The sequence below is a fragment of the Dipodomys ordii genome, unplaced genomic scaffold (assembly GCF_000151885.1).
Source record: "Dipodomys ordii isolate 6190 unplaced genomic scaffold, Dord_2.0 Scaffold43, whole genome shotgun sequence".
In the NCBI taxonomy this organism is placed as follows: Eukaryota; Metazoa; Chordata; class Mammalia; order Rodentia; family Heteromyidae; genus Dipodomys; species Dipodomys ordii.
This window is the reverse complement of record NW_012267259.1, coordinates 640,834-650,072: the sequence shown is the minus strand read 5'-3', so window position 1 is coordinate 650,072 and position 9,239 is coordinate 640,834.

Here is a 9,239-nt window from a genome sequence, read left to right as displayed (position 1 = left end):
ACAGGAGAACACAGCAGAGAAGGTTGAGGGAATTTTATTAAAAATTATAACTAAAAAAAAGTAGAGGTCTGAGAACATACCTCAGAAATACTTGCGTAGTATGTGATAAATTTTGGGCTTGATCCCTAGCACTGCAAAAAAAATAAAAGCAGTAGGGAAAAACACATGGCATTTTTCATAAAAAGCAAAAAAAGAGAACCCTAACAAAACAAAAAATGTAGCAGATTCACATCATCAAATACCAACCATAAAAATCCATGAAATATTGACACATTCTACCAGATGGATGGACTTTGAAGATACTATGCTAACTAGCCAATGATAATAAATGGGTGCTCACAGAGCTATCTTCCAATTGGTGTTAAAGTTAGTAAACTGTATTAGAATTCAAAATACACATTAGCCAAGTGGGCAGAGTATCAGACTATCCAGTAAGTATTTCTCCCAGGGGTGAGGAGCCAGCTACAGGATGCTACGGTTGCCAATAAAGCTAATGCCATGTGAACTTGGAGAAAACTTCAATGAAGTTGGTGAAGATGTGATCTGAAGAACAGAGTGCAATTAGGAAGAAAACAGAACAATTACGTTTACAGTATGAAATGTTAAATGTAGACCTGGAAACCAATTGTAATTGTGCTTGGTATAGACTTCTCTCTGGCATGCTGTCACATGTTGAAAACCTTTGTTTCCAACATCAGAATAGTTGAGTTTGTTAGGAGTTTGATCTGGGGCTTTGGATACCCAGGTTCCAGTTCTGGCTTTATCTTGTTCACCATTCAACAATTATTGGAAGTCTACTGTATGCCAGACACCTAGTCTAAGTGATCCAAATTCCAAAAAAAAGTTAATGCTAGGGCAGGGAGGATAGGAATACTTCCATCTTAAAGAATGAGGAAAGAAGAGTAGGAGGGAAGGAAGCACTTATACAATATGAAGTTGTATCTTTTCCTTGCTCTTTGCTGTCCCATGTGTCAGTAACTTGAAGAGGAGCTCCCCTTTAAAAATCATTATTCATGCTGGGTGCTGGTGGCTCATGCCTGTAATCCTAGCTACTCAGGAGGCTGAGACCTGAGCATCATGGTTCAGAGCCAGCCAGGGCAGGAAAGTCTGTGAGATTCCAATTAACCACCAGAGAACTGGAAGTGGCACGGTGGCTCAATGTGGTAGAGTGCTAGCCCTGAGCAAAAAATGCAAAGGGACAGCACCAGGCCCTGAGTTCAGGCCCCATGACAACCCCCTCCACCCCCCCAATTTTATTCATTAAAAAAGCAGCTTTATTGAGATGTAATTCATCAATCACACCATTCATTTAAAATATTCAATTCAGTGGCTTCTAATATACTTATTTTCCCAGAATGAAATCCTGTACCCATGCCTGCATATTCTCCTTGCTTACCACCAGTCTACTGCCTATTTTAAGTGTTTCATATAAATTGAAGCATAATGTATGGGGCCTTTGTAAGTGGCTTCTTTCACTAAGCATTAAGTTTCAGGATTCATGAGTATGGTAACATGTCTCAATACTTCATCCCTTTTCAATAAAAATGACATTCTATTATATGGATGTATCACTTTTGTTTTTCTAGTAGGTACTGGCATTAACACAGTGAGTAAAGCAAACCTGGTATCACCTTTGCTGTGCTAAGTTATTCTGTATTGGCTTACTTTATGTGACTTGTCCAGTTTTCTCTACTCGACTTGTTGCTCTGTCTCAAATACAACATGAGACTTAGTTAAGTCCATTGTGGATTGATTGCCATTGTCATCTAGCCCTAGACCCACAGCTTCCTCCAATTACTTCTGGATCTGAAGGGATAGGGCCTGGCTTTTGGAGTGGCTATCAAGAAACACAGATAACTAGATTTGAAGGAACATTAACTCTTTGTGAGATAAACTTTGACCATAAGGTGCAGGTGCCTGAACTCAGAGCCTCATGTTTTGTTTATCTCTGGGACTTGGTAGTCCCTACTGGCTTTATAGCAGGATCTTCAGATATTAATTTCCTGAGTAGTTAGGCATATAGGCATGAGGCACTAATGTTTTCCATACTACCTGTCTGGAGACATTCTGTGATGGTACTTGCTGAGAGCCAAGCTGTATTTCTTTAAGCTTGTCCTGGTGCCAGGTTAGTGTGTAGTATATACCATTGTTTCCTTTTCTTCCTAGTCTCTTCCCTCACTATTGCAGCACTGGTATTACACCTTCCAAAAAAAGCATCAGGACTTAATACTTGCCTCAGGCTTGACTCCAATGGGCTAAGCAGAAAGACCAGGAAATGTCAGTTCAATATTGACATGCTTAGTTTAAGTGAACTTGAGAAAAAAAGTAGGGATCCATTTAAAGTATTTGAGTTTCACCATGTATGCTTAATTGAAGGATATTACTGAGAACCAACAAGACATGTATGAGTTAGAAATATTTTGGTGAACTGAACAGACATGTTTCCTGCCCTTGGAGAACTGACATTCAGTGGAGAGGGGCAAGGATAAATCAGTACATAAATAAATGATTTCAGATAGTGAGTGGCAAAGAGTTTTGAAAAAAAAGCTCATGTGACATGATTGAATAGGTGTGTGTGTGTGTGTGTGTGTGTGTGTGTGTGTGTGATGCTAATCTAGCCTGAATTGTGAAGGTAGCAGAGAGCAGATAGAAGAAAAAGGAGGAGCAAGACTTCCACAAAAGTGGCTAGAAGGAAGAATCTGATAACAGATACATTTGTCATTAGAGTTTGGGAATGGATAGGAAATGTGTCTCTATTTTTATTGTGAACTGGGTGTTGAGGACATACGCATAGAATGTAATGTGAACTGGGGGATTGAAGACACACAAGGGTTCAGAATAGTTTGGCAGCAAGGGTGTGGGAGTGTGGATGAGGAATAGGAAGGAGAGTTAATGAATAATACTAGAGCATAAAATGAAAATATTGCTAATGATCCTTTGCCATTAGGTAGTAGGATTTGAGGAAGCTTCCACCTCAATTTCCTTAGCTGAAAAATAAAAGCATCTGTTATTATATGAGCTGATAATGAAACTCAGTGTAGTAATGTAATTTAGCCTTAAAACCTACCAGAAACTCTTTAGGACCCAGTTATTGCTTCTTCTCTACCATTAATTACATTCTGACCACTCATCAGCTAACACAATTGTCAGACTCCTTCAGCAATTGTCTTTTACATAGCTAAGGACTGTTTACAGTAAGGACAAACAATTGGAGCTCATTAATTCAATCATTAGGACACTGATTATGCATCTATTGTCTACTGCAGTCAGTTATGTTAAATAAGCTCTTCAGTCTTCATCAAAGCAATTATGCTAATATACTTGAAATTTCCGAAGAGTATTATACCTTCATATACTTGTCCTGCCTAGCAGCAGCTTGGTTCAGTCAATATTGTCACACACAGACAATTACAATTAAAGCATAAGGCCTTATTGTTGACCCATGACTACCATATTATTCTCCTTCACAATAGCATTTTTTGTTTGTTTGTTTTGCTGGTTCTGGAGCTTGAACTCAGGGCCTAGGCACTGTCCCTGAGCCTCTCTGTGCTCAAGGCTAGAGCTCTACCACTTGAGCCACAGCACCACTTCTGACTTTTTCTGCTTATGTGGTATTGAGGAATTGAACCCAGGGCTTCATGCATGCTAGGCAAGCACTCTACTACTAAGCCACATTCCTGGCTCTCACAATAGAATTTTAAACAATATATTTATTCTTTGGGGCTTTAGACACTGGTCATATACATATATACACATACATACACATATATATATTTCAAATAATATTTAAAAAATCTTATGGGGTGCTCATTGCATTAGAATTATATTGTAATTTTCCATGTGATTTTGGAACAATTTTTGATTATTCAATGATGAGATAATCCAGTGGTTCCTTATGCCTTTAAAAATACTGACAATATAATGTAATAGATTACTAAAGAACAGTGAGAAATATAGCTTGTAAAAAAAATCCTAAAAAAAGGGAACCCTACTGCATTGTTGGTTAAACTTGTTTAACCACTTTGGCAAGCAATATGGAGATTCCTCAAGACTCCACAGAGAGCTCCCTATGATCCAGCAATCCCACTTTTAGGCATTTACAAAAACGATCACAAACAAGGCCATACTAAAGCTACCAGCACAACTATGTTTATTGCATCATTATTTACCGTAGCTAAGATATGGAACCAACCCAGATGCCCCTCAGTAGATGAATGGATCAAGAAAATGTGGTATATATATATATATATATGTATACATATACATATATATATATATATGTGATGGAAATCTATGCCTCCATGAGAAAGAACAACATCATCCCATTTGTTAGGAAATAGAAAGACTTGGAAAAAATTATATTAAGTGAAGTAAGCCAGGCACAAAGAAACATAGGTCCCATGGTTTCCCTTATCTGCAATAACTATTGTATGTCTAGGACAAGCAGAAGAGGTCAAAAGCTATGTACATATGACCATATAAGCTGATGCTAAGTGAAATGAACCCCAAGATAGGGACATAAGAGATTTTAATCTTTCTTGCTGTTCTTTTTAATGTACGTATAATGTACTATATGATTTTTCTTTGTTTCTTTGTATGTTCTCTCATGGTATAACTCCTGTTGTCACTGTATCTGATTCCGGTGTTCTGAATCTTGTATATTCATTTTTTCTAATTTGGGGAGGGGAAGGAAAATAACAAAATGCTGAAATAAGGATATAGGATGACCCATTTTAACAACGAGATGTACAAGACACTATGTTGAAAAAGAACTTTACAATTTTGGTGGTGGGGGCTAGGGAGGAGGGGGGGAAGAAAGGGAAGGTAGGGGAAAAACAAAGAAGGGGGTAACAATGCTCGACAGGAAATGGACTCATTACCTTGCTCATGTAACTGTAACCCCTCTGTACAGTATCTTTACAATAAAAAATATTAAAAAGTCCTACAAAAAACCCTTCTTGGATGTCAAATTTTCTTGAGTAAATTTGGCCATACAATGACCTTTTCTACCAGGATCAGCCAATATTTTTAAGGTAGGCACATAATATGCCTTACAGACATCTATTACATTTTATGTCTGTTCTTGTTCTTGTCTTTGGCATTTCCTATCAGACAATGAATAGTTTCTATTTTTTAGCAAACTAACAAGTGAATGAGGGCTTTGTATACTTGTATGTATATATACATTTACCATATGATATGCAAATCCAGTTGGATTTCTTAACTGTAATTTGAATAAAAGTTAACTTAGGTTATCTGAACTAACCAGTGTCTTTTCACTTGTCAGTAATTAGATCTTTCCTTATGATATAATAATGTTCATTGCAACTTAGTCCCATTAAGATGAGCAAATAGACCACAGATGTTGAGAAGAGATCTAACTGTTATATTGAGGACAACTACAAACATTCCCTTTGAAGGATAGGATAAAAGTGAAAGAACGATTGATACACACTTTCCTGTTATGAAAATGCTATATATACACACACTTATTATTATTATTATTAGTGCCAGTCGTGGGGCTTGAATTAAGGGCTAGTGAACTACCACTTGTGCCACAGTGCCACTATGGCTTTATCTGAGTAGTCTGTTGGAGATAACGTTGTCTTGTCGAAAACGAACTTTACAACTTTGCGGGGGGGGGGGGGGGGGAGGGAGGGGAGATTGGCAGGGAGGGGAGGCTGGGAAGGGATGGGAAGGGGAAACAAAGGAGGAGGCTACAATACTTGATAAGAAATGTACTCATTATTTTGCCCATGTAATTGTAACCCCTCTGTACAGTATTTTCACAATAAAGAATAAGTTAAAAAATATATGGTAAAAAAAAAAAGACTTTGAGTGGCAATTTTCAGATCTCTGCTTCCTGAGTGGCTAGGATTACAGCAATGAGCCACCAAGACCTGGTGAAATGCTGTATTTTTCCTTTCTTTCATAACTTAGTCTTTTGATAAGGGAATGAAAAAGCAATTAAAAATAATTTGTTCTTTGCCTTCAGTAATTTTGTAGCTGCAGAGACAAAGTATACATGTATGAGAAGTTATGAAACTGATCAAGACTACTCAAATGAAACAAAACTTTAACTAAAGCTTTGGTGTAAGTATCATTCAAACTCTAAGAAAAAATTCATTTGCATGATACATCAATGAATCACTTTGGGCTGGTGTAGCCAAGAAGTCTGATAAAGACAGAAGATGGAATGAGAGGTATCTTTTGAAAAACCAAAATATATTTAAAGAATCAAATTACAGAAGTTAGAAGGAAACAACTTTTCCATTCATGACCATAATTAGGCTCCTTATACAAACAACCACCATTATCATTTTTCTCATGTCTTTTGGATGTACTTAACTACCTTTAAATGCATTCTGAATTGATTTAGGCTTAATTGATTTTTCAGTGGCATTAGTTACAAAGGGTTAAACTTGGTATCTATATAAAAATCAGACTCATTCAATATGATTCATCCAATAGGAACCTACAGATAGATCTTCAGGTACCCTAGTGGATTTCCAAGCTGATTGTTTCCATGGCAACATAGAGCAATCCTTGCTCTATGTGCCTTCAGTTTGTCTTGACCCACTTTGGTTTAGATGCATTTCTAAGTGGAGGGGGCAGTAGGCATGTTCCCATTTCTATACTCCTTGGGGACTGCATTAGTGGCCAGATGTCCCTCTTCTTTCTTCAATTCTCTAGTCTTACAAAGCTATCTCTAAACAGAAGTTAGGAACTAAAAGTCCAATAATTAAGAGAAATAATTTAAGATATATTACCCACTGAGTTAATGTGTCTCAAACTTATTAACTCCCATACTAGGAGCAGATTCCTCTAGAATCCAATCCTGTTCTGCTTGTTACCACTCTTGCTATACACTTGGATACTCTAATTTACACATTGTTTATACAGGGAAAATTTATATGACTAAAGGTAGTTTTAATAGTCTGTTTCATATTAAAGCTATTTGTCAGGTGGACAAATCTGCCATGTATAAATGACTCCTATTGTAAAAAGACTTTACCTGACCAGTAGTGAGACAACACACTTGTCAGACCACTTGAACACCTCTGACCACCAAATATGATTTTCACCAGAACTGTTTAAGTATGCAAACCTCTTACTGTTACCTCAATTCTGCCTAAGGCAAACATCTGTTACTGGAAGATGGCTCAAGATAGCCCCAAGTGCTATCTTGTGCTACACCGAACACCTTTCACTGTCCTTAACTATGAGTCTCTTGATTTGGTGGGTGGGGGCCAAAAGCCTAACTTGACATGTGGAACTCCTGGAGTTTTGGGCCTAGGGGCTAAAACACTGGGTTTGGTGCTAGGTAGCACCAAACATGCTACATAAATATTCTGCCACTAAAGTATATCCCTACTAGCTCACAACTTCTTCTAAAAAGGCATGCCTTTACAAAACAGAAGAGGAAAGTTAATGGCCAATGAACTTCCCGTAATTTCTAAGCCCTTTGCTATTTACTGACATTTATTATTTTACTTCATCACAAATTACATTTAAGTAGGTATTATTGCAAGTAAGCTCCATGTTGCCAGAGGTCATACATTTGGAACAAAGCTGTTCTCTAAACTACAACTGGCCTATGCCTATGTTCAAGGTTCACTCTCATCATCAGAACTTTCCCGTGAGATCAGTATTGCTACATTTGAGGAGAGGTAGTGGTAATGAAGATTTTTAAAGTACATCTAGAAAACCTGTAAGACTTAGAGAATGGCCAAATATCTCTCATGGTCTATATAAAGGTACCCTCCTCTGGGATGGCCACACTCTCAGAGTGTATTTATTTAAAAAACTCTTGGTGTTGGAAATAATCATTTGGCACTTCCTGATTGCTAGTGATCATTTCCCTGAATCTCCTACTAAATCTATGAGAATTACACAAGTATGAGTTTTGGAAAACTGTGTTCTAGACTTGTTTCTGCCGCAGCCTCTGTGGAACCTAAGTTTCTTTTTAACCGTATTTTCTCGGTTCTCCCTGCGTAACATAGTGGTGGTTAGTACTGGATGTGATTATTTGGGATCAATATTTCATCCATGTTAAGTAAAAAACAAAAACAAGGTTACCACGGAACGCAGTAGTTACACACCCTTGGATAGCTTCGCTGCTTCCAGTAGAGCAAACTTGCCAAGTTAGGATCATGAAACAAACTGAACAGTGGAGAAAAAAAAAAGCGTTAGGAAAGATAAAACCAGCAGTTAAGGAGCTCACTGCCAAGCGCTCACCTTTTACAAAGCACGACGAGCAAGATCAGTATGCTTTTTACTTTAGATGAAGCAAGATTCAGTTGGAAGAAAAACACTTCACAACTCCCTCACCCTAAACGATTACATAGGATACAGAGAGAGAGGGGGGGGAAGAGAGGGGGGGAGAGAGAGAGAGAGGAGAGAGAGAGAGAGAGAGAGAGAGAGAGAGAGAGAGAGAGAGGGGTGTGTGTGTGTGTGTGAATACCACCTGGTCCCGCCCCCCCAGCCCTCCAGCACAAAGCCCCGCCCACTCATTTGCATAAGGGCGCGCCCATCTTCGGCCCACCACTCGAGCTTCTTCCAAGCCCTTTCGGCTCCAGTCGTGTCCGGTCCTCGGCGCCGCCCCGAGGCTCTGTCCCAGGGGACACAAGCACGTGTCCATTCTCGGCCTCCTGACAAAAGGCGGACCAGGCGGCAGTTTTCCCTTGAGAGGTGCTGACTGGGGACCGGGAGGGGGGAAAAAGAGTCTGTGGATGGGACGTGGTATGTTTAGCGCGGTAGGCCGCAGGCCTCTTTCGCCTCTCCGCGAGCCCCGTGGGAACGTGCCGAAGACAAACTCAAGCGAAACCCCCGGCATCCTACCCCGCCCGGCCGCGCCTCGCCTCACGCTGGACGGGGGAGGCGGGACCAATCAGCGAGCGACGTCTCCCTTCCGATTCCAGGGCCCCGACGCGCGGCTCACACCCCGAGCTCCCCGAGCGCTCATTGGCTGCGAGTGCTGCCGGTCCGGCCGGAGGTGGGGCGGGCTGAAGGTACTGCGAGGTGGGGTGGCCGTAGCCCGCGCCTCCCAGGGCTCCGCTCCGCGGCTGGCCCTTCCCGCGGTGCTCAGCCTCCTTCCTTCCCTCCTCCACTCGCTCCGTCTTCCGTGCGCACCCCGCGCGGCGTTCGGCCGGCGTGCCTCGCGCCCTAACGGGCGGCTGGGGGCGCCAATCAGCGTGAGGCAGGGTGCCAGCCCCGGGGCTGCGCCGGCGAATCGGCGG